Source organism: Halyomorpha halys, unplaced genomic scaffold, assembly GCF_000696795.3.
Source record: "Halyomorpha halys isolate HHAL.00 unplaced genomic scaffold, Hhal_1.1 Scaffold2269.1, whole genome shotgun sequence".
Lineage (NCBI taxonomy): Eukaryota > Metazoa > Arthropoda > Insecta > Hemiptera > Pentatomidae > Halyomorpha > Halyomorpha halys.
In genome coordinates, this window is record NW_027105858.1 from 21,794 (window position 1) to 45,925 (window position 24,132).

Below are 24,132 nucleotides of genomic sequence, written 5' to 3' on the forward strand. Positions count from 1 at the left end.
CTTAGTAAAAGTTTTTTCTAAGCACTTAACTGTTGGCGAATTTTGATGAACAATATTATTGGAATTAATGAAGCTCAAATTCTAAAAGTTACTGGTTTAAATTTATAATTATGTTATATTGTATAGCGAGACATCCAGAAAAATATTTTGGCTTGGTACCACACGATGCCATACATACTTGGTTAAGCGCACTGGGTTAATTTTGAAACTATGTCAACTTAGTCAAACTATGTCGATATTGGTGCTTTAAAGTCAACATAATTAGAAAGGCAACTCTAGCCATAGCTCTTGAACCGAGTCCGTTGAATATTGGAACAGATCGAATTGCAAGCCTGCGAGGGAGTGCATTAAGGATAGTAGCAGTTTGGAATTCTCTTTCAATAAGCTTCCTGTCATGTTTAGCCTAATGTTATTAAGGGACAAGTTGAGGAATCGAAATGAAGTATGGAAAAGTAATATAAAAGTAATTTGAAAAAAAAATGCTTTTGACTAAATAAAATTATTGTATAAAATACTCTTATTTAATGAACGGTTAGAGTCATTTAACCAGAATTGAATAAAGTATCTTGAGGATTAAAGGTAAATTTTAGTAAGATTCCTCTTTATAGAAATTTCAATTTATTTACTAACTTAATATTTAATTTTTCACTATCTAGATTAATTGAAAAAAAATAAATTACAAGAATATAAACGCTAAACTATGAAGATCATTATTCCTGATAAAGGACCTGTGTATTTCTGGTAATATCAGTCTTGGTTTGATGACTTGACATGAATAATTAAGTAATATTATTTTCTAAACTTTGTCTCATACAGAACTATTAGCGTAAAAGTTGCTCCACAGTCGTTGTATCTTTAGTGTTAATGAGTGACGCACATCATTGTAAAAGGCTCGAAACGGTAGTGAGTAAAAAATAGAAAGATTTACCTTCCAATTGCCGGTTTAAAGTTCAGTTAAAAAATAATTCTAGATTTCCTGATATTTTTCCATAGGTATCTTATGATAAACAGCATGCCCCAAATTTTATTTCTAGAAGGCTTCTTCCCGAAGAATGAAAATATATATAATCATAAAGTTAAAATTCTAATTTTAGCCAAGACGCTAGTGTTACATCTACCAATAAATCTTTTCCCTAATCTAAATTTTAGAAAAAGTGACAGTGAATAACATTGTATTGAAATACTAGAGCTGGCAAACCTCTCCTCATTTGTAGTTTTAAGTATTGTCTAGGTTTTATTAAATGTTTGAATGTTTTCATTGTCAACATTGCTACTACAAAATGAATATTTTAAATAAAAAGAAAATTTAAATTCATTAAAAATATGTACATGTCAAATAATTAGTTTATTTTGCTCTAGATTTTTGTTGAATACAAATTTTTGTTTTGATACTTATATTTTTTTTAGTTTTATCTCAAGAAAAAATGTATAATATGTTTGAATACAATAATCGATCTTTTTTAAACAATTTTAAAACAAAAATATATAATTTTTTTTTTTAAATTTTGCTCCAATATATTTTCAGTGGTTTCTTTCTAGGATTCTTAACTACTCATAAATTATGGTAAAAAAAAAAAAATTAACACATTTTAAATAACTACTCCATTCTCAAACAATTTGGGATCAATCAGCAACACATTATTAAAAGACTTTATACATTATTACATTTTTTTTTAATTTAATAATATACATAAATCATCAATTACAATTCAATACACTCAAAAAATATATACCATAGTATGTTTGTCATGTATCAATATTCATTATAGGATTTTTTTCATTTGATTTTATATTAATTTAAATTAATTATTTTTAAGATGATGTTTATATATTAGTGTTATTTTTTTTGTCACTTATTCGTTAAGGATTCTTGTAATATGTTGATATTATAAAGTAAATAGAATATATACTTGGGTCGGTACTAAACTAAAGGTGTAACTAAAATGTTTATAGAACGTCATAATTGAATATGGTTGCAAATAAAAGGTAAAAAATATTTTATATTTTGACATAAGTAAATTTATTATTTTTTTTATATTTGAAAGGTGACGTTATATGTCCAGTTAGGTTTTTCTGACATTGTGAAACGATTTGAAAAACACATAAAAATGAAATTTATGAACGTATATGTATATTTCTTATTTTAATTAACGGCATGTTGACAGACTTACAGTTCCCAACAGATGTCATCCACCATAGGTGTACTTCATCTCTTGAAGAAAAGAAACTGATGTCGAGATAGAACGGTCGGTTGCCTGTACAAGATCGATCTGGTAAAAATCCCAGATTGATAGGGCTGGAAGAAAATGGGCAGGACGGTAGACCAGGGACAAATAGTAAGGCTTTGTCTCTCAAGGATATGGGGTCACGGTTTGATTCATTCAAAATATATGTTATGCATGTTCAGTCACAAAAAATGAATGAGCGTATAGATGCATACATTAGAACATGCATTAAACTACTTAAATGATAATAAATTATTGCAGTCCTAACTAATTAATTGGTTTAAAATAATTTGGGTAAAAATAAAAATTTCTAAAAATATATAGATAAAAAATTAATATAGGATATTAAAAAATAAAATAAAAATATAAATTTAAACAATATATTTCTATGAATTATTATAAACTGTATAAACATTATGGAGATAGGTAATATTCTATATACAGAAATATTAAAAAGACCAAATATGACTTTGTCCTGGTACTAAATACATCCCTAATAAGAAGAGCCAAGAACATAAAGTTAATGATATGTATACAATATATACATATATTCTTTTTTTTTTTGTTTTAGTTTAGATTTTTTCTAAAAATCTTACTGCGGACAATTCATGTTTTAATATATTTCTAAATTAAATACAGTTTCATCATGTGTAATCTAAAATTGATTAGTTGTAAGAATCGGTACCCGTGATCATATGAAATAGTAGTTTTGAAATTGTAAATTTTGTTAATAAAGTCTTTTAATTATAAATATTATTGATACCTTATGAAATTTAGAAAGGTAAAGTTAATTTTTAAATATTATTTCTTAAATTGTAAATTTAGTTGGAATGGGACTAATTATTTGAATTATTTTGAGCATATAAAACGAATCAACATACATTATTATGTATGTTATAGGAAGCAGCAAACATTTGTTTAGAAACTATATCTTATAATCTTGATCAATAATATCCCCAAGAAATTTCATTTCGTAACAGAAACCCGTTCTTAATACCGCTCATTTATGTCACTATTAGATATAGAAAAATATAGATATATAAAAGTCATTGTTGAGAAATGAAAAATTACTGTAATAACTGAAATTACTGTCCCAGTATAAGTTGTTTTAAAATATAACAATGCAAAATAGTGATTTCTTCCAGATTGGATCTTTATGACGGTTTAGTACAGCTCTGTTATTTATAAAAACCATGTAATAATAAAATAAATTACTTTATTTTATCGTTTTATTCATTTATTTAACTAAAAAAAGTTTACAACCATCCATTTAATAAATATGTAACTTTTTCTCCGTCCAATGTAATTTATGGCTACAATGGAAAAGTGTTGTAGCGGAAGTCGCAAAGAGTGATGTATATGCTAAGATATATTGTAAAGGCAGGTTGGTTATCTATTCGAAAATTAAACATTGCATACAGGTTTCATCTAGGACATAATCATATATTTTGAAAACAGTATTGAATGTAAGCCCACAAAAAACATTATTAAATATAATTGAGCTAGAGAAACAAAAGACTACTTTTGTTATAAATATTAATTTGACCTTAGTTAATTTTTATACTATTGTAATAACTTATTATTAAGCATATTTATGCTACTTCAATAATAGTAACTTTAATTAAAATTGAATATTTTTATAATGCTATATTAAACAAACCAATGATATTTAATTAGATAGTTTGATAATAATAATGCACAGGAGAAAAAGTAATTGTAGAGGGGATGAGAAGGAGTTATATCATTAATAAAAAAGAAATACTTTTATTTTTCTCCTTTTTCAAATTTCGTATTTAAACATAAGATTTTTAAACTTTCACTACCATTTTCGGAATCTACGGTTAATTTCTTATTGGAAGCAAATGAGTTAATACAAAAATATTGCTTCTTTAGGCGATCATAGCAAACAAAGTAAACATGTAAAATTGAATAATTTCTGGAAATATTTTGGCGAATTTCACGCAATTCGTTTTAAAAGTATGATCATGGCGATTTCATACAAGCTGATTGATTTCATCAGCATACCAGCATTTAGAAGTTACAATTAGAAGAAACAGGAGATAAAAAAACATTAGATACCAACAACACGAATACCTTGTATTATTTACGATCTAGTTTTTATATCTCTTCTATTGATATTCCTCCCCCCCCCCCGAAAATGAACCTCAAGTTGATCACTAAGGCAAACACCATGCTACTAGATCAGATTGGTTTTTAATGTTTGACCAACAATTTTAATTTTATTTATTATGTAATTTATTTGTTTGGAAAGTTTTAGTAGTTTTAAGAATGAAGTAATTAGAAATTAAAGTATAAAGAGTACCATAAAGAATCAACTACTAAAACAACTACCCATTTATTGATCTCAAGTAATCACGTTTAATTTAATCTCTAACAATATCTCCCAGTAACTTTGAATTATGTCACAATTACTACTTTTATGCGTACGTTGGCTTGCTACCCTAGTAGTTTAAATAATAAAAATTGTTGTGTAACTTAAGAACAACACAACTAACACTGTGGGCAGTTGCTTCATTATTTCTTCCACTTTATTTTATAACCACCTTCAGTTCTTAAAAAAAGAATAAGAAGGAAGAAAGAATTGGACAAACAATAACAACTATTCCTGAATTGTAAGACAGTGGCAGTAGTTTGTTAGTAATTCACTTTAGAAACATTTTGGAGGGGGGGCCTGGGTACGTGAAAGGAAAACTAGAACAAATGTAATAATGTTTTTTTACTGTACATAGTTTTTTTTCCGACCTCAATATCAATTTAAAACTAAATTTGCTTTGCAAAGCCGTTGGAATGCTATTGAAATGAAGCATCTTTGTCCAATCCCCAAGATCTCCAAAATTGATTGCATGCGATTCTACCAACAATTTCTGGAAATCATTAACTTATTATTTGTTTACTCATTTTTTAATACTGTCTAATGGGAAATTAAAAGTCGATTCAGAAAATGTTGACAAATCTTGAGTTACAATAGATTTTTTTCTAAATAGGGGTTTTCCTGGAAAAGCCTTTACATCAATCTGACAATGGATTGAGATAGCAAAATTGGTGTCATTGAATTTGCTTTTTGGTAAACTCCCTCTTTAATTTCTCCCTGAAACTCCCTCGGAAATTTCTTCATAATTAGCACCCTGTATAAATTTTTAATCATTAAAATTAGGAATTACATTTTGAAAGGAAATTATTTTAATCATTCATAATTAACTTATTTTATAATAGTCGGTATCTTCACAAGTGGGTTATTAGCTTTTGTAATACAATATTTTTTTTAAAAAACTTAGTTATTTGTTAAAATTGGTTATATAATGTCTTTATTAGGGTGTGAAAATGGGTTAGAAAATAACTATAACCAATACAGCTAGTTGATTAGTGCTTCAATTTCCTGTTCAAAATATCAAGGTCATCTAAACAACTTTTTTAGATTCGCTTAACAATATACGGGATATATGATAATTGAAAGAATTGCGATCGATCTAAATTCTAGATTTCGGCGAAAATACATGTTCTGAGGCCACCTTCTTTATCTCACAAATTGGTGTGTGTGTGTGTGTGTGAACAACTTTACTCAAAAACTAACAGAAATAAGAAACTGAAATTCCATATTTAAGGCGAGTATATGCCTGGAATGTGAAAGCTACTAATTCACTAAAATTGACTACCCGAAAGCACCACTTAATCGAATCGATTTCGTATTTTTTTTTTTTCGATTTCCTCAAAAAACGTCTCTAACGATTGTATTTAAACTCGACATGTCAATGCTGAATTAAATTGTATTTAATATCAGCTAGGTGTTATTCTCGTTGAAATATAGTGGTAAGATTTAAATGAAGATTTTTTTAATAACAATTTTCTAAAGTATCTTTAATCTGATTTATTTCTGAAACATTAACAGTTCTCATTGTTATTTATGACAGACAATAGAAAAATAAAAAATGATAAAGTATTTTACGAATAACTAAAGGAGAAAAAATGAAAGCCAGAGGCATTAAATTCGGACGGGAAAACCAATACCACTCCAATAATCTTGATCCTGAATTGCAATAATAAAAAAGATAAATCGTCCATCATGTCATGGTGAAATAACGGAAGACAGCTAGTAAAAGAATATCTCACGGAAGAGTCACTTGATTGCATCTGTCATTTGACATGGTTACACAAAGTGCCCCCATGGGGTGCCGACCCTCACGACAAATTATAGAGGCGACAGTTACAAGTACAATAGCAACTGATGTGCAAAAGTATTAAAAAGCTCAGTGTAACATATGTAGTTTTACTAACCATTTGCTGAAACGCTTAGTGCACATACACCATAAAACACTAAAAATTATTACACAATGATTTATTAAAACTATAATAATTTATAAAGAATATCATACAATAAAATGTCTGTAACAGTTTAATTTATTTATATTAAAGATCTCTTTTTACGCTTTTAAATTTTAGAAAAAATGAGTTAGGTAGCCGTGAAGAAAAGCCACAGACGGCGGACGGTAGTGTTATAGTTCATTTGATTTTGGACTGTAATCATTCTGAAACATGAAATCTTAAATTTCGTAGATGGAATGCATTCCTTTTTTTATGTAGGTTCATATTAAGAATATTGGGAAAAAAATGATTTTTTGTACATTTGTACAGCACTTAAAATATGCTTATTGTTAAATGAGAAAAGATAGAGTTAATTCGGCATACACCAAATCAAGTTAAAGTTTTTTTGTTCAACATTATGGTAAAATAGCCATAATGTTGAACAATGGGATATCCTATTGCACTTTTGATTTTCTATATAGTGCTGCAGGCAATTATGGAAAGAGCAGGATAAATTAAAGATGGAAATAGTTTTAACCAATTGATGCAAGTACTTGCCTATGCAGATGATGTCATCAGATCATTTTATTCGGTAGGTTTCAATGCCTTTAGACAGAATCAGGCAGGCTATAATAAAAAAATAAATGAGGAAAAGCAATTGATACTGTAGAGATGTAAACAATCCCGCCAACAGCAGGCCGCCACGTTGTAAGAGCTCATGCTTTTGAGGTAGTGTAGTTTTCAGGACTTTTATTCTGTCATCAATGATAAATTGAATGAACCAAGAAATTAGGAGGGAAATTCTGGCTGGAAATCAGGCATTTTCAATAGTCAAATAACAGAAAAGCAACATTGTTAACCGTAAAACAAATATTTTCTATTTAAAACATTCATTCGGGCATTAGTGAGGAACTGGATTTGTGGTGGATAGATTTAAAAGACTTAGCCTCAAATTCATCACAGGTCCAGTTCAGGTATATATTGAAGAAGAAGAAATGCGGAATTAAATTAACCGTGTGGTGACATGAGTATATCCTCTTTTAGTAGAATACAAAGCTGGAAACGGAGTCACTTGCTGGAGATGGATGAGGTAAGAAGAATATATGACAACTGACCAGAGGGTATAAGGTCTTGAGGAATAACAAAGTCTAAATAAAAATATAACATCATGGGAGATTGCAAGAAATGGAGAATATTAGTGGCACCCGTACAGAACCAAAACAGATGGAACTTGGAAATTGAAAAGGTCAAAGATCGTTTCGAGCATCTGTCACACCTGTAGAAGAAGGAGAATAAAGTTGTGCAATACCATTTGTAAGAGTACTGTGTTTCATTTCACATATCTAAACATACGTCTTACATATTTTTTGGATATATCCTGAAAACGTGTAACCTATTTTTATTTATAAATGTAATAAAAAGATTATCATTTATCAGCTTCCACAAGGCGTCTATTACGCATTCAGGAAATTTCAAGCTTAATTTTTCATAATGAGCAGTGTGTAATGGAATTCTTTTTATTCATTCCTTATATATGTTCAATAATTATTCTCTGTTTCTCTGTCAGCCCTGTAGGTTCAGGAGCCCTTCGGTGTCCACCCAATCTCATTAAATGGGTACCCTTAACTGAATAAAAATTTGGCGGCCAAGCGTGATTTTGAATAAACTACCTCCTTGCACAACCGTTGGTCTAGTAGCAGTACTTCCTCACAAGTATTTCACCTCTGACCCATCATGGGTTGTAGCGATACAAATTTTATTTTTATTATAAGTATGTTTAATATTTCGTTATAGTAAAATGGTTTATTTTATGTTTGCTTAGATTTTAAGAGATAAAACATCTAAATGTAAGCAATTATAAATATGTTTATGCATGAAACAAAGTACTATGTTTTAATCTGTTAATGAATGGGAAATATTTTTACATCGTAATTTAGCTGTAATTGGTCCCGGTTTAGACTAAAATTATTCATCAGCTGATCGTTGAAACATAATGGATCGGAACTAGTGTTTAATTTCCAAAAACATTTGTTAAAAAAAAACTTTGTGGTTGCAATGTTCTTGTAATTATTATGGTTATTCTACCCAGTCCTCATTTCATGAATAAAATAATTTCCTAGAATGCTATCTGCAGTATGTTTGAGTAATATTTTATTTTGATTAGATAATTCAAAACAATGTCATCTTTATTAGAAATATTATTTAAACAAATATGAATGTTTTAATTCTACATCGAAGTGAAACATTCGGGATGAGCGAGTGGACTTTGTGGAAATAGCTGAAATGGTGAAATGGTTTGTGTAAGACAAACAGCCCTACCGCACTTGGCTTTAAATAATCTTGAGCCGGGGACTGGGCCTGGAATTGAGATTTATTTTCTAAGTTGTGCGTAATAATGACTACTCTCCCTCTCTTTTGTTACGATCGAGTAAGCGACTCTAAAGTCTCCTAAAGAAAGAATCATTAAAGTTGTGACAAGCTTAAATGGTTTTTATTACCTTGAGATGGTTGTAGAATGTTCTCTTCGATGATCCTGTAAAAATAAATGTAAATTTAAAACAACTGTTATATCTTATACTAAGAAAAACTAGTGAATTTCAAGATTTTTTTTTATTATTAAATTTATTTATCTGTTAAATCTCCCAAATTAAATTTGTGAACCAAAATTATATTTAAAATTGATTTGGTATGATTGGACTTTGAAAATCAGGTATAATCCTAATATTACAAAATCTTTGTTTTTAATAGAAACTTGACTTTCACTAATGATCATTTTAAATTTATATATCTTGTGGTATCCAACAATGTATGAAATAACATTAAAGAAAATATATACAAAATGTGACAGCTTTTTTGAGGCTGTTATACATTGTACTACGGTATACATGCAAATGACAATATATATTTAAATCAAGATTTCATCCTGTTTACTATATTACTGGTGTAATAGCTCCTGATTGGGTAACAAATAATTTTCGTTAGGTCTTTCCATTCATAAGTAAGAGGCAGGGATTGGTCAAGGGATTTTTTTTTTTTTTTGGGTAACTCATTTTCTTATATTATTTTATTTTAATTTTTTATCTTTTCTATGTATAAACATTGTGATTTTAAATGTACAGCTCTAATACTCATTGCTCTTGAGTATGGGAGACTTTGTTACTATCTCAATAAAATATATTAATTTTGTCACTTATTTTATTTAACAAACAAAAGCATATGAACCTATCCATAGTTTCGGTATATGAACCTGAAACTAACGTTTAAGAGTTTCAATCAAACTACTTATTAAACAGTTTTAAATAAAATATTTAGGTCGAAACATTTTTTTTTAACCTGAGGAGTCTTGCGTGTAGCACTTTCAAGAAAGTACAGTTTCCAAACAAGCAGTTATGCTGACAAAAATCATGTCGAAAAGCCGATTTATTCCCTTTTCCCTTCATACTAAAGATTAAGTTACCCCAATTTCAAATTTTATTACCGGTTCCTATATCAAAATCAATAAATTATCTTTCTGTATACTCAGAGGGTATTATACTAAGGGTATTAAAATCTGAGTGACCCAACCACAATCGGTTAGAATATTCATGCAAAATATCGCCGATAACAGAAGGTGATTTTTTAGGAATAGATTGAATAATTTAAATGGAACGTTACTTACTTGGGTCAGGCTAAAATAAAATTGTGCAATACTCCCTTTTGGCATTTTTAAAGTTTTTTTAGTGAATTATTTTATTACTAATTTCTCATGACTGATATAGGCTACTTATTTTTTTATGACCCCTTCCTGATGATTTTTGAGAATAGGGGAGGGTTATCTAGTGGTAACCAACTTAGTCTAATCATGGTGGTGGGTCAAGGTTTCATTAAATGGGACCACCATAGTTGTAAAAGTAGGTACCCCGGGCCAGATTCAAATCAGCGTCGCTATAGTCACGAGGGTGTTAGTGTTGAAGCTAAAAATGGCCCATTTGTTTTTTATTTTTCCACAGTGAGTTCAATAAATCTTTCATTTCCACAATGTTGGTAATTTCAGAAAAAACTTGAAGTGTTTCTGGTCGTACTCTAAAATTCTAGCCGAAACCTTCTTTGCTAGTATACAATGCTCTTCTCATTCTGCGTGGTATGAATTGAGTAATCTGTATGATTATTCTGGCGTTTATGATCAAACCAGAGCATATTTTAAAATGAATATAATTAATACACATAGCTGTTGAATTTAATGTTTGAATTTAGGGGGAAAAAACTACTAACGGTTATTATTGCCCTTCTAACTAAAAAAATATTAAACATATCTGTGATATGCTACTTAAAATATTATTGACGCCAAATCTTATCTCTTGAAATTCATAGAAATCTGCGGCGCGAAATATGAAGACAAATATTATGAACATAAATATTTTATTTTTCTATTACTAGAAAAAATCGTATTCTAGAGTTTCTCAGGGTGAGAATAACAAATATAAATCCAGTTCCTACCCATGCTAAAACTGTTAAATGAAAGATAACGAAGCAGGCATCCAATCGGGGAAGATTGTGTGGTCTCCCCATTCCCCGTTGAAATCTGATTTATCTATTTTTCATTTTTTTTCCCTTGAGTCATTAAAATTCTTTATTATTTTTTTCATTCATGCACAGTATATTATGCTAGCTGCTCAATAAGAACTTTTTATTTTTTCCAAAAAAAAAGAAATAATAAAATAAAATTACTTTACAGGAAGATTTTATGAAAATTCGGCATTTAAGAATCGATAATACACCGAGTTTAATTCATAAATTGTTAAAGCTGTTTTGGGAAAAAACGAAAAATGAGAAAAACAATTGAATAAAGTAGCACTTCCGGTAGTCCAATTTTAGCTAAAATGTTACTGTAACATCACAGGTATATATAATATACATTATATATATATATATAATGTATAATTTCAGTTTCATACGAATTCTCCTTTTTGATTCAGGCTACTCACAAAGAGATACTCAGACTACTTTGTGAGATCAGATTTTTAGTACTAGGACCTCAAAACATGTATTTCTGAAAAGCAACTCAAATTCTAAACTTTTCCCAATCGCAATACATTCCCTTACTACATATTCCATATGTGTGGAAGTATAAAAAAAAAACAATCAAACATCACGAAAATGTTCATGAGACAATCTTTCGTGATGAACATATTTTCATTTCTTCTTTTTTTTTAAATTATAACACCTTTCTTTGGTCATTATATGAATTGATGAAACTAAATCCGCATTGCTCTTTGCCAGAAACATCAGAGCAATAGAACTTCAATACAGTCAGATCACCTCAGTTCAACGGACAGCTTTATTACAAGACTTTTTCAATTTCCTGTTCTGCTGGGAGTCATTACACTCGAGAAGTTACCAAAGTTAGTCCCAGAAAAACAAAACACGTTTTGAGGTCGGCCCACTAACTTCTATCTCAGCCATTAAAAGATAAGTTTTCGATAGCGAAACTTTCACGAAGTATCCATTAAAAGTAGGAAACCAACAATATTTCGACTTTATTATATCTTGTCATATATTAACTTCCAAGAAATCAATCGATTACGAAGTAAAACGTCATAACTTTTAAAATATTCAAGTCCAGAAACACATTGATTGGTACAAAAGTATCAAAATAATTTTAATCAATGCTACTAATATAGTTGCTAAAGTATGAAAAATATTTATGAGATTAATTATCCAGCTCAGAAATAAAGTTTAATGTTTAACTACATGATATTTAGTAATGAATTCTAAATTTCTGACTTTACAGTTTCATGTATATGTATACAGTCTAATCAAGAATTGTATTTTGATATTCAAAGATAACCAATTAAAATTCAGTGGATTATTACTAGTAAGAAAAGAAATGTTCTGGAAAAATGGACAAGAGTTTCCTCCTGAAAATAGCGTAATATCCTACCATTCCACCATACTTGCACTGAGATGGTCTCCTCGTCTGTGAGGAGGTGGGGTTCCTCACATCGAAGGCACAAACACAAGTTACGGCATTATACAAAAATATTATAAGATGAGTAAAAAACATGGGGGTTCGCTGAAGGAAGTTATACATTGGTGGCATGATAGCTGGGGGGCTTACAAGAAATGGAAAGGGCCATTCCGGCTGGTCGAGATGATGCTAGTGTGATGACTTCAAGCGGAAGAGCCCGAAGTCCTTCCCACGGCGAGGATCTCTACCAAGGGGACTGTGCTTTGCCACCTCTCAGATCTTGTTGGAGGTGCGATTTCTCTGAATAGCGGGTTGGCACAGGCCTTCTGCCCATCAAAGAATTTGATGTGCCTTCGGCCTATATACTCCGGCACAGAGGGTAGCTGGAGTTCCTGGCGAATGATGGTGTTTCTGGCTCTCTGTAGGGTAGTTCCACGGACGAATCACCGGAGGACGGAATTCTGATAGCTCTACAGCGTGGTTATTTTTTAAGCGTGGTTTGGTAGTGGTGACGCAGCAGGGATGCACCATAGAGCAGAGTCGGGTGGATTATGCTTTGTAGATTTCCATCTTCAGCCTTAGAGAGAGTTGCGAGGATTCCAAAAGATGGAAGAGCCTGTTTTTTTTTTTTGGAGTCTTTTGGAGTGTATTATTTTTTATTGTCAGAATTTATAAAAGTGTATAATGTGTTGGGGCACACTTTATTTCTGAATTTAACAAACTTAAATCTAATAAAAACTTAATCCTAATACTACGTGACCTTACGCAGTGTGTTGCCAACGCACCGGAGGGGGGGGCAGGTGTTAACATGTTGAATAACGGATTCGTACAGCACTGAAGTGAATCGAAAAATTTGATGTGTCGTCGCTTGATGAACTCCGGCACAGTAGGCAACTCCAACAATTGATCCAGCTCCGGTAGCCTCTTCCACCTCCATGATGTTGTGCGTACGATTTTCCTTAACATCGAATCCAGAATAGTTTGAAGAAGACGCTGGGTTCCATCTGATATGTGGGTAAACAATGGTGCCCCATATAGTAGTGGTGGTCTCAGAATACTTTTGTATATCTGCAGCTTCAATCTCAATAAGAGAGGCGGAGAAGAGAGGAGGTAGTTGAGACGATATGACTTTCGTCTTACTGTGCTCGTCTTCTGATATAAATGGGCAGAAAGCTTAAGCTGACGTTCTAGCTTTACACCCAAATATACGATAGAATTGGAAGGTGAGCTCACCGTATTATTCACATGGAGAGTCTTCGGCAGTCTTGATCTCTTGTGCGCTGTGTGCGCGAACACAACACAATCCGTTCTGGCTGCATTGACGGAGATGTTCAAGTAGCCCAGCTTTTGAACAATCTCAGAGCATACTGCTTCAGCCTGATGTAGAACTGTCTCGGCGTTCATACTGCTGCTGTAGATGGCAATATCGTCAGCGTAGTGGCGACCATTGCCTTCTTGTAGTTCATGCCAACCACATCAGCAGTATAAATTGAAAACAAGACTGGCGAAAGGACTGCTCCTTGAGGCACTCCGCAAGTCAGTGGGATAGATGTTGAGTGTTCTTCACGAACCCGCACAGCGACGGTCCTGCTGTTTAGAAATGAGGCGATCACAGTGTAGAGCTGTTCCGGGCAGTCTAGATCCACGAGCTTACGATATAGAATGCCGTGAGACACGGAGTCGAATGCCTTTGTGCAGTCGATGGATATCATGGCCGTTGCCTCATTTCGGTTGAAGGTGGTATTTACCTCAGTCTGGAGTTTCATTAGGTGCTCTGTGCTGAGGCGAGCTTGGAAGCCGGTCTGTTCAGAAGGAATTACGCCGAATTACAATTACGAATTAAGGAGAGTTCATCGCAGAATTCCCGAAGGTAATTAAGAATGGTCTTTTCGTAAACCTTGCCGAGATGAGGCAACAGACTGATGGGCCTGTAGTGATCCGCCTCCGTTCCAACCTTATTCGGCTTGAGGAGTGGAAACAAGATGGCATGTTTCCTTTTATCGGGGAAGTATAAGAGCCTGTAGCTCTTCTGGCAAGATTAAGTCTCTTCCGAACGTGCCCAGGTAGAGAAAGGAATTGGAGATTCGCTGGTCGACTTCATCCACTTTGAAGGTGGTAGGCAGTGGCTTCTTTCCTTTTTGGAACGACATCACGATGACGTCCGTTTTGCCGGGGTTCACCCTAATCCCAATACTTTTAAGCGCATTAGTGATGGTGGCTGCATCTTCTTGAGCGTGGGTTAGGGCTGTCTTGACATTAATGCTGGAAGCGTAGATGCCGATGTCGTCCGCATAGGATGCTACCACTGCCTTTGGGTGTTCAATGGCTACTATAGGTGCCGTAAAGACGACAAATAGTACTGGACCTAGTACCGATCCCTGAGGTACTCCGCAGATAGTGGGGACTGGAGAGGATAGGCTTTCGCCAACCCGTATGACGAGGGATCATCCACTGAGGTAGCTTCCGATGAGTCGGCATAGGGTGGCGGGAAAACTTGAAATACTCCAGTCGGCGGAGTAGGAGTGTGTGGGAAACACTCTCGAAGGCTTGGCTGCAATCTAGTGAGATGAAGGCCGTCGGACAGTTTTTCCTCATCTGCCCTATTGTGTGCGCTTGGAGCTTCGCCAGGTGGTGCACACAGGCGACTCCCCGTTGGAATCCGGTCTGCTGTGGTAGAATGACATTTTCCTCTCTGCAGTGTTCCATCAGGTGGTGGTTGATGAGCCGTCGATGAGCAAACACCTTACTCATGTGCAAGAGGAGGCTGATCGGACGATAGTGCTCGGTCGAGTCTCCCTTCTTCCCCGGTTTAAGTAGGTACTTTACTTTACTTAAGTTTTCATGCGGTGGGAAAGTACGAAATCCGCATGCACGAGTTAAAGATATTGAGTAGAAAGGCTTTACCCTTCCTAGGAAGCATCTTCATGAGTACATACGGGATTCCGTCCAGTCCTGACGCCTTGTTCCCTTTGACGCTTCGTAATACAGACTAGTTGGTTGATGGAGGAGAATAGCGGCTCCTCGTTGGGGCTCGGTGGTCCAGGTTGTGGATGAGGTGCACTGGTCCTCCGTTCAGCATCCCTACCATGCATAGTTTGTGGCCAGGATTTCAGCCTGTTCTCCCAATGTCAGGAGATTGTCGCCTGATGTGAGGTGGACACTCCGCTTCTTGTGCAAGAATTCATTTCACATAATTCTTAAATGAGTTTAATATTTAAATTTAATCCAAATATGTTTCTGAAATCGTGTAGAGGGCTTTATAACATATCTCATATTTGATTGATGTTCGAAATGCCACTTTATCAGTATTGTTTTGTACTGGTATTTATATTACTACATAAAACTAAAGAATTTTTTTTTTGTTTGACAAGCTAATCTCCAGAATTATGCGTCAGATTAACCGTTTATTGTGAACGCCTCAAAGTTACGGTTTACATTCCAGAATATTTTAGTAAAATTAGAATTAACACCCCTAAGGGTTCGTGACCGTTAGATTACCATTGGAATTTCTATGAATCTAAAATTTAAAAAAAAAAATGAGTCTTTAATTTATTGAATTATTGGTTCGAAAAATTCTATTCTAATTGTTCAAAAAAATATTTAAAAATAAAAAATAGTTTTTCGAATAGCTCTCAAACTGTTTATTAGGATAAATTAACTATCCCACATTCTTGCATATAGTAAAAATTGATAAATATAAAATATGAAAGGATTTGATAATTAACTTATTTAACAAGTTAAATAATAACTAACTACAAGAACAAATATTTTTCTGAGTTGAAAACATATTTCTGGAAATAAGAGTAGTCATTGAAACAAACGTCTTAAGCCAACAAAAAAGAAACAATAATATATTTTGCAGAGAAAGTAATCAAGAATGAAAAAATAATAACTGAATATAAAGTACGTTTTAATATGTGTTTGTGTGGTCTCAAGCGTATTGTATTAGTTCTCGTGAAACAGTTTGATAATTTTTTTTCATCTCACTTAACCTATGTATGAACTTTTCTGTTGACAGGATAAGTCCATAAAATCATACTTAGTATTTACAATATTTATTTAATTTAGCATTGGAAAAAAAGTTTAAGGGTGAATGTTAGGTGAATAAAATATTTCTATACTTCTGACATCTTTGCAAAAGAAAAATGTAAGAATTTTACATCGAAGAATGTTATTAACTACTTTTCTGAAAATTGTTGAAATTGGTGTTAGCCCATCTGTCAACTGAACAACTCATTTGGAAAATTAGTATGGGAAAGTATTATCATAGTGAAGAATATACAAACATCTGGGTGATTTGTTCAAAAACATGTTCTACTGCTAAGTTTTTTTCCCAATTAAGTGTACCATCTTTATAGGCGACTTATAAAAGAGCGTTGTAAAAAACAAGCACGCATAATCTAAATTAAAAGTAGGTGAAACCCCGGGGCACACATAGTGTCATAGGAAGTGGTTAATAAGGTCAGATTGGTTTGCTGTGAGGTGAAATTGACGGTTTGACGCATTAAAAAAAATATAATTTTCCTTTATGTAAAGAAAAAATAACTAAAAATAGACCTTATAAAGATCCTCAACATTAAGGAGTTATCTCTGTTTAAATTAGAGTCTTAATTTACTAGAAGTATTAATCAACTCTAAAGAAATTATAAAAAGGCAAACAATACTTATATTTTTAGTTATGAAAAAATGTGTCAGCATTTCTAAAGCTCTATGGTAATCGCCAGAGTTTTTTATAGAGAGATCGCAGCGGCCATTGAATAAGCAAACAATAATTCTCTTCTTCTTTTCAGAAACCTTTCACCGATTGTCTTTTTTTTTTCTCTTTCACAAACTTTTTAAATTTTATGAAGTTGCAGAAGGGAGGGGAAACAGCCGCCCTTTAACGGGTCCTCGGCCCAGGATAAAGCTCTTTCCTTAGAATTCTTCCATATCCTTGAGGAAGTAGATAAAGGGGTCTTCGAGATTACACCGGGAGGGGGTTGTTTGCCGCAAATAATATTTATGAGCGACAGCAAACGCTCTCTTCTGGGGATATATTTAAAAGTTTTTAAAATTTAAAATACCACTTTAGACTAGAAGCGCGCTTCCTTATTCTCAGCTCTAGCTGTTTTGACAAATCGTAATCGTTATTCTTTGTTGAAATAAAAAGTTTATTGTTCTCAATTTAACCTTTATCATATTTTTGTATAAATTTCTGTGTCCTCTTAAATTATAAATTTTAGATAAAATATATTGACTGATGTTGTGGCCACCTTTTTTTTTTTTTAAGTCAATTACGTGCATTTAAGACAATGAATAAATGTATCTGTCATTGTTGTAAGCATGCACCCGGTTACTATTTATGGTGCAGAGGTATAAATAATCTCTCAGATTCACAGTCATTGGGTATATAAGCCGGCTCAGGCGTATTTATCTCTATATGCAGTATTAGTAGCCAGTAGCATGGACAACTCTGTTGTGAACTAATTACGTCATGCCAAGCGAATATTCGTCCTTTCAACCGTCCTCCTCCAGGAAATCAGCAAGAATTACCCACGGTGGGGGTCCTTTTATCACAGTCACCCACAGTGATATAAAAACATTTATTTTTTATTTTTACGTCACTAATGAGACTATATATATTCTTAATTTAGTTAGTTTGCTCAAATTTTTATTTTATTTGAGTGCTACCAATGAGTAGTTTCTCTATATACCTGTATCAGTCCATTTTGATCTTACATCAAATTTACTTAATTTGTTTTTAAGTAAATATAACTGGGGTGAAACGTTGGCTCTCATTAAATATTTTAATTATCACTTGATTTTCATTTTTTTTTTTTTTACCGCATTTTACTTACAATACTTATATACTACACAGAGTCTATCAATGATCTTCCAAAAAATAATTTATTTGCATCAAAGCTCGTATATTTCTGAAAATATTTATGTTATACTGATTGTTATTTATCAATAAAGGTTGAAGTTCACTAGCCATTGTAAATAAAAATTTATTAAAAAGGAAGTCATGCACTGGGACACCTCCAGCCGTAAATTTCGTAAAGAGGAGATCGTACTGACTAGGCTTAGAATAGGTCACACGAAGTTCACTCATTCCTATCTTATCTCAAAACAAACGCCTCTAAAATGTCATAATTGTAATAATAATTTGATAATTACCCATATCCTCCAGGAATATCCATATTTCATGTTCACACCTCAATAGCTTAGGATTAAACCCGAATATTTAAAAAAACCCTTAGAGACGATGATAAAACACTAAAATTAGTATTTAAAAAATAATTCAGTAAAAAATATAACACCAAACAGACGAAAAACAAAAAATTTTTAATACATGTAATGTTTTGTTTTTCGTCTGTTTGGTGTTATATTTTTGACTGACTTATTTTTTAAAAACTGAAAATAAAATAAAATAAAACAACTGTAAGCAAAAATAAATCAGAAATAATTGACGTTGATAACCAGAAATAGATCACGTCATTTAACAATAACAAAAAACCATATTAAAGATTGAAAATCTTTTTTTTTTTAATGTAATTTAGATAATTTATAAATCTTTTCACAACTCATATAATTCCGGAACTAGGTATTTTTTATGATAAAAAAGTATCTAAAGTCACAATAAATATCAATCCATTTTCAATCAGTCCTTACTGACTTGCATTAAAGATTTCGTGTTCTTTGTGGGAATGATGTATTGCGGAATGGGAATGTTCTCAAAGGGATATCCTTTCTAGTGGAAAATGTAACCGGGACATTACTTCGTCTCGGTCCAATAGCCCTTCTTATAAATCGCTTTAGGGTCCGCCCCCTATATACCAAAAGATCACATTAAAAAGAAATCCACATAAGGAAAATATTTAATACCCGAATAAAGCTAAAATTTTCTAAAGGAATGAATACAAGATTATAGCAGAATTAACTTATTGAAAGTTTTTACAATATCGTTCAACCTTATTGAGTTATCATCCACTTATTCCAATAGAAAGCAGCCAATGATCATCTGGTAGTCTCGAGGCATTTTTCCATTACATGAACTGTTATCTTCTTCCCCTTAGTCTCCCACTTATCTAATTCCATTTCTGCTCCCCCTTCAATGTTGCAGGGTCCATCCAGAGTAATCAACTGACAGTTACAAACTCTGACCTGTAGTTCCCTCTCTCCGCCACTCAATCTCTCAAGGGCTTCTCGGCAGACAATCGTGTTAGAGCTGCCAGTGTCTACCAAGCAGCTTATTCCTGTGTTCGCTCGTATAATAGGCAAACCGCCGTGCTCTCCTCTGACATGGTGGTTCTTCAACGTGCGCTAGTCCGTCTGTACGTACACTTTTCAGAAATCTCGCGGTCTAGCTGCTTCTCCTAGCTCGCCTCCAACTTCTTCTCTTGCCTTGTTGACCGTCCTCTCGCCCAGTATCACTTCCCTAGGTTTCCGTCTCCGAAATTTCGGACAATTCCGTAGCTTCACTCGCAGATCCATTCGTCGTATGAGAGATTCTCCTCCATAAACTCTGTGCATTGACCTCCATTGGTTCAGACTTATTTTGCTTCCTCCGCCGATACATATAGAGATACATACTGTCGGGAAATATGCCCTTCTATCCCACATTCAAAACAACTAGTGTGGGGACATTGCGCTACCAGGTACCAGGTGCCTGGCTTTACCACACCCATGGCACTTCTCGGTGGCCTTTACTTCTTCTTTTTTCCTGACTCAATGTTCTCTCAATGGGCCCCGTCTCTTCCTCGAGTTTATCTTGATATTCTCTCCTCCGCCATCTTGCTGGATTAGTCCTGGGAGGCTGGTAAATGACTCTGGTTCATCCTGGTTCCTCTACCTCCATCCGGGACTCCACTTCTCTAGAGCTTGCGTCCATGAGATCTTGAGCACATTCCCCAAACGAGCGCTCTCATGGAAATCCCTCCCTCTTTTCCAGCTCTTTTGCCAATTGAATTTTTAGTACCATATATAGTAATTGCATTCGACTCTTTATCTGGACTATTTTTATTCTTTTCACTGAGTTTATCTGTGATTCTGTTGCAGCGTGCCCGCAGTTCCGCAGGATACTGCCCACATGACTGTTTCGGTTTTTTAGTCTCTCTGATCATCACAAATATGTCCTCCTTTGGGGCCCACCGTCCTCAAAACGCCTTATTTAATCTTTCCTTGATTACGTACTATCCTCCAAGGGCTCCAAGCTTCGTCCGCTTGAATTTGTTTGAGGTTGTTCCTCTTTACTATGCAGACGACCGCTGCTTTTAATGTCACTGCACCTTCACTATCGAGTAGATTTTCGATAGACTTCGCTTCAATCCGGCTTATAAGTCGGCCACCCCTTTTTATGAAGTGGCTCAGTTCTCCCGTTTCCCTGGTAAACCGTTCAAGATCAGAAGAAACGGCCTTCCTCAAGTCTTTTATTTAAAGCTTCTAGGTTCAAGACCGCTTGTCTGACGATTCTATTTGCAGCTATTATTTTTAAAAAATGAGAGAAGAAAAATATGAAAGATAAGAAAACAACAATAAATATTTTTCTTGAAAACAAAAATTATTCCGGTATCTAAAGATTCCGGGTTTAGGCACCAGTTAAACGTTTGAGAACACAAAGACTAATAAAAGAGAAAAGGGGAGAGAGAAATGACCAACTCGGTTGTTGCTCAAAGATCTTTATAGAGACCATTTCGGCTCTAAATATACATTGAAATCAGCTAATCGATTCTCGATCACTGATATTGGAGTTACGTCTGACTTATGTACATATAACTTAAGTATCGTCGAGAGATAATAGTGAAAACAAAATGAAAAGGGTATGAACTGACTCTCAAGGGTTCGGGAATTAAAATTGCTTTTACTGAGTTCAGCACTCCTAAATATACATATCAATCAGCTGTTCGACCCGATCAGCTGACACGGCCTGGTAAATTCATAGTGCCATCTTTCAAAAATTAAAAGCCGTCCTCTGGGTGCATACGAATCTGGTGATACCCTGCTTTCAAGTGCTGAAGATTTTACCTCCTCCGTCTGTCAAGGATATTCTCAAACCTCGGTATCGGATATTTTTCATCAACGGTATTATCAATGAGCTTCCGATAATCGATGACCACTCTATATTCCCCCCCCTCCCCTGGCGTTGGTTTTTTCCGCACCGCCCACAACAGACAATCATAAGATGACGTACTATCCACAATGATTCCTGAGCACCTGTGGGTATCGTCGTTCTTTAACATACGTGACTCTTTCTTGCTTTAGCTGAATCTCATGTACTGTCCTTTCTGTTGCACCCAATACATCTCCTTCATTAAAAAAAAAGTCATAAAATTAATTTATAATAGAATCCTTCCAATTCTCCGCCTGCGCTACTGCCCCTACTCGCGCCTTCCCGTCTGCTATTGTTTGTTTGGATCTGTACTTCCTTCGTCTAATTCTGATATTCCATTTCCCATTACTACTCTTAATCCTAGTCCCCACCTTCTCTAAAATATCACAACCAATCATGGTCACCTGATAATTCCTGGGCATCCTACTCACTAAATGAATTGTAAAAATGCCCCCTTTAGCTCCCCATTTACTCAGTCCAATCTCTATCTCCCCCTCTACACTGCATGGTTCACTCAGAGTGATTAATTTACATTGGCAAACCTGTACTTGGAGTCTCCTTCACACGCCACTCTGTACTTTCTGTAGTTTTTCTCTGTAAGCAATGGTGTTTGAGCTACAGCTTACTTGAGGCAGCTTACTCCTCCGTTCACTTTGATTATAGACAGACTGCCCTTTTCTCCTCTCACATGATCGTTTCTCAATGTGCGGTCGCCTCTCTGCTTACATCCTCATCAGACCTCATGTGTCTTCCTTCCTCCAAGTCCTTGCCTTCATGCGATTTCTCGGCTCCTTTTCTAATGACGATTCCTATGTTCATCCACTTCGTCTTCAGTTTCTGATACTTCTGAAAGATCCGTCGACTCACACGAAGTGAAAAGGGTATGAAATAACTTAAATAGAATGACTTTTATTGAGTTCAGCACTCCAATATATACATATCAATCAGCTGTTCGGGCCGATCAGTTGATACGGCCTGTCAGCTGTATTGTCCTCAGGCCGTAACTTATATATATATATATATATAAATTATTTTAAACGAATAACAATGAAGGTACATTAATAAAAGCCATCTTTGGGATTCGGTATTTAAGTCCTGCCAATTTGTTTTCAATTAGGATAAAACATAGTTGATATTATAGACCATTTAGTTGCACTATTACAAGGAGAGTTTAATCATAATCTGTAGAACTTTTTATTTTTTAATGTATAAAATCTATTCAATAAAATAACACTCGTGGTCAGTTCGAAAACGTTGCTGTCACTTCTCAGATATGTTGTGTTAATTATAAAATTTCGGTTTCGTAAGACTATGTTTTTTTTTTATCTAGGTTGTTTTCAAACCACGGTAACTTTGCAAAACTTGATTACTTGTATTATATCAAAACGTGTATTTTCGTTGAAAACTCGAACACAATACTTACTCTTAATATATGTAGGTAAGTGAAAATAACAACGTTGGAATGGATTTTCCAAGTACGATTTAACATAGAAGGAAGATTGTCCATTTCATAATTTGGTTGTTAATAAAAAGAATGCTATTCTCACTTCAGCGTTCCTCATATTCACCATTGGGAGTAGAATATTTCTTTTTCGAAAAACTTTAAGTCGTTTTATATATTTTTAACAATAACATGTCAGTTTTTTTTCAGTTTTCAATTAATTTTATACAAATTCAGTGCAGTTACGATAACTGGGTCCCGTTTTTGAACGGATTACCCAAACGGATTACCCAAAGTATTGGGTCCCTACAACTTTGTCGAAAAATCCGTTTTTCGCAGCTTAACTATAACTACTAAGTGTTGCAAGATTAAAGTATGTATTGGGTAAAGAGGAAAATATTATACAAAGCGCTCATAAAACAAAATACATATTTTAGTCCGTTTAAATATTTTATTTTACTTTTTGAGATTCTAGTTATCATTTTATTTTAAATTTTTAACTGAATATGAAAATTATTATATTTTAATAATCAATAATATATAAATATTCAATAATTATATCATATTACTAAAAGTGTAAAACTTAAAAAGGTGAATTTACAAACATTTGCGACTTAAAACGTGAAACAGTATTTGAAACTAAAAATTTTTGAAAGTTTTAATTTTAAAAGGGCAAGTACCTTAATGTTCGTTTCATTACATAAGTTTTATTTAATAAATTATAATCAAATTTTATAAAGGAAAAGAGATGCTCGCACACGATTGAATATCCTTTATTTCTTATTTTTCTATCTAAAATGTATGCAGTTATCGTAACTGCACTGAATTTGTATAAAATTAATTGAAAACTGAAAAAAACGGATATGTTATTGTTAAAAATATATAAAACGACTTAAAGTTTTTCGAAAAAGAAATACTCCCAAATAAACATACGCCTTAGTTATGTATTTTAAATTTCACAAATAATTTCATCTGCTGATGTTAGTTACCTCATAATATGTTTTGGTTATTATATTGTTAGGAAAATGTATCCTTATTTTCCCACTCAAATATGAATTATATTTTATAACTTTACTTCATAACCTCATTGTCACGTGTAGAAAAAAAAGAA

At 33.3% G+C, this 24,132-nt stretch overlaps 1 long non-coding RNA gene across 1 annotated transcript in view; it reads right to left on the reverse strand.

Annotated features, from left to right (window-relative positions):
* Positions 1-9,041: 9,041 nt before the first annotated feature.
* The window catches only part of LOC106691347 (uncharacterized), a 117,192-nt gene continuing 102,101 nt past the window's right edge, over positions 9,042-24,132 (reverse strand). The window contains exon 3 of the long non-coding RNA XR_010845167.1: positions 9,042-9,078. This is a non-coding gene — a long non-coding RNA (uncharacterized lncRNA). The remainder of the gene's footprint in view (positions 9,079-24,132) is intronic.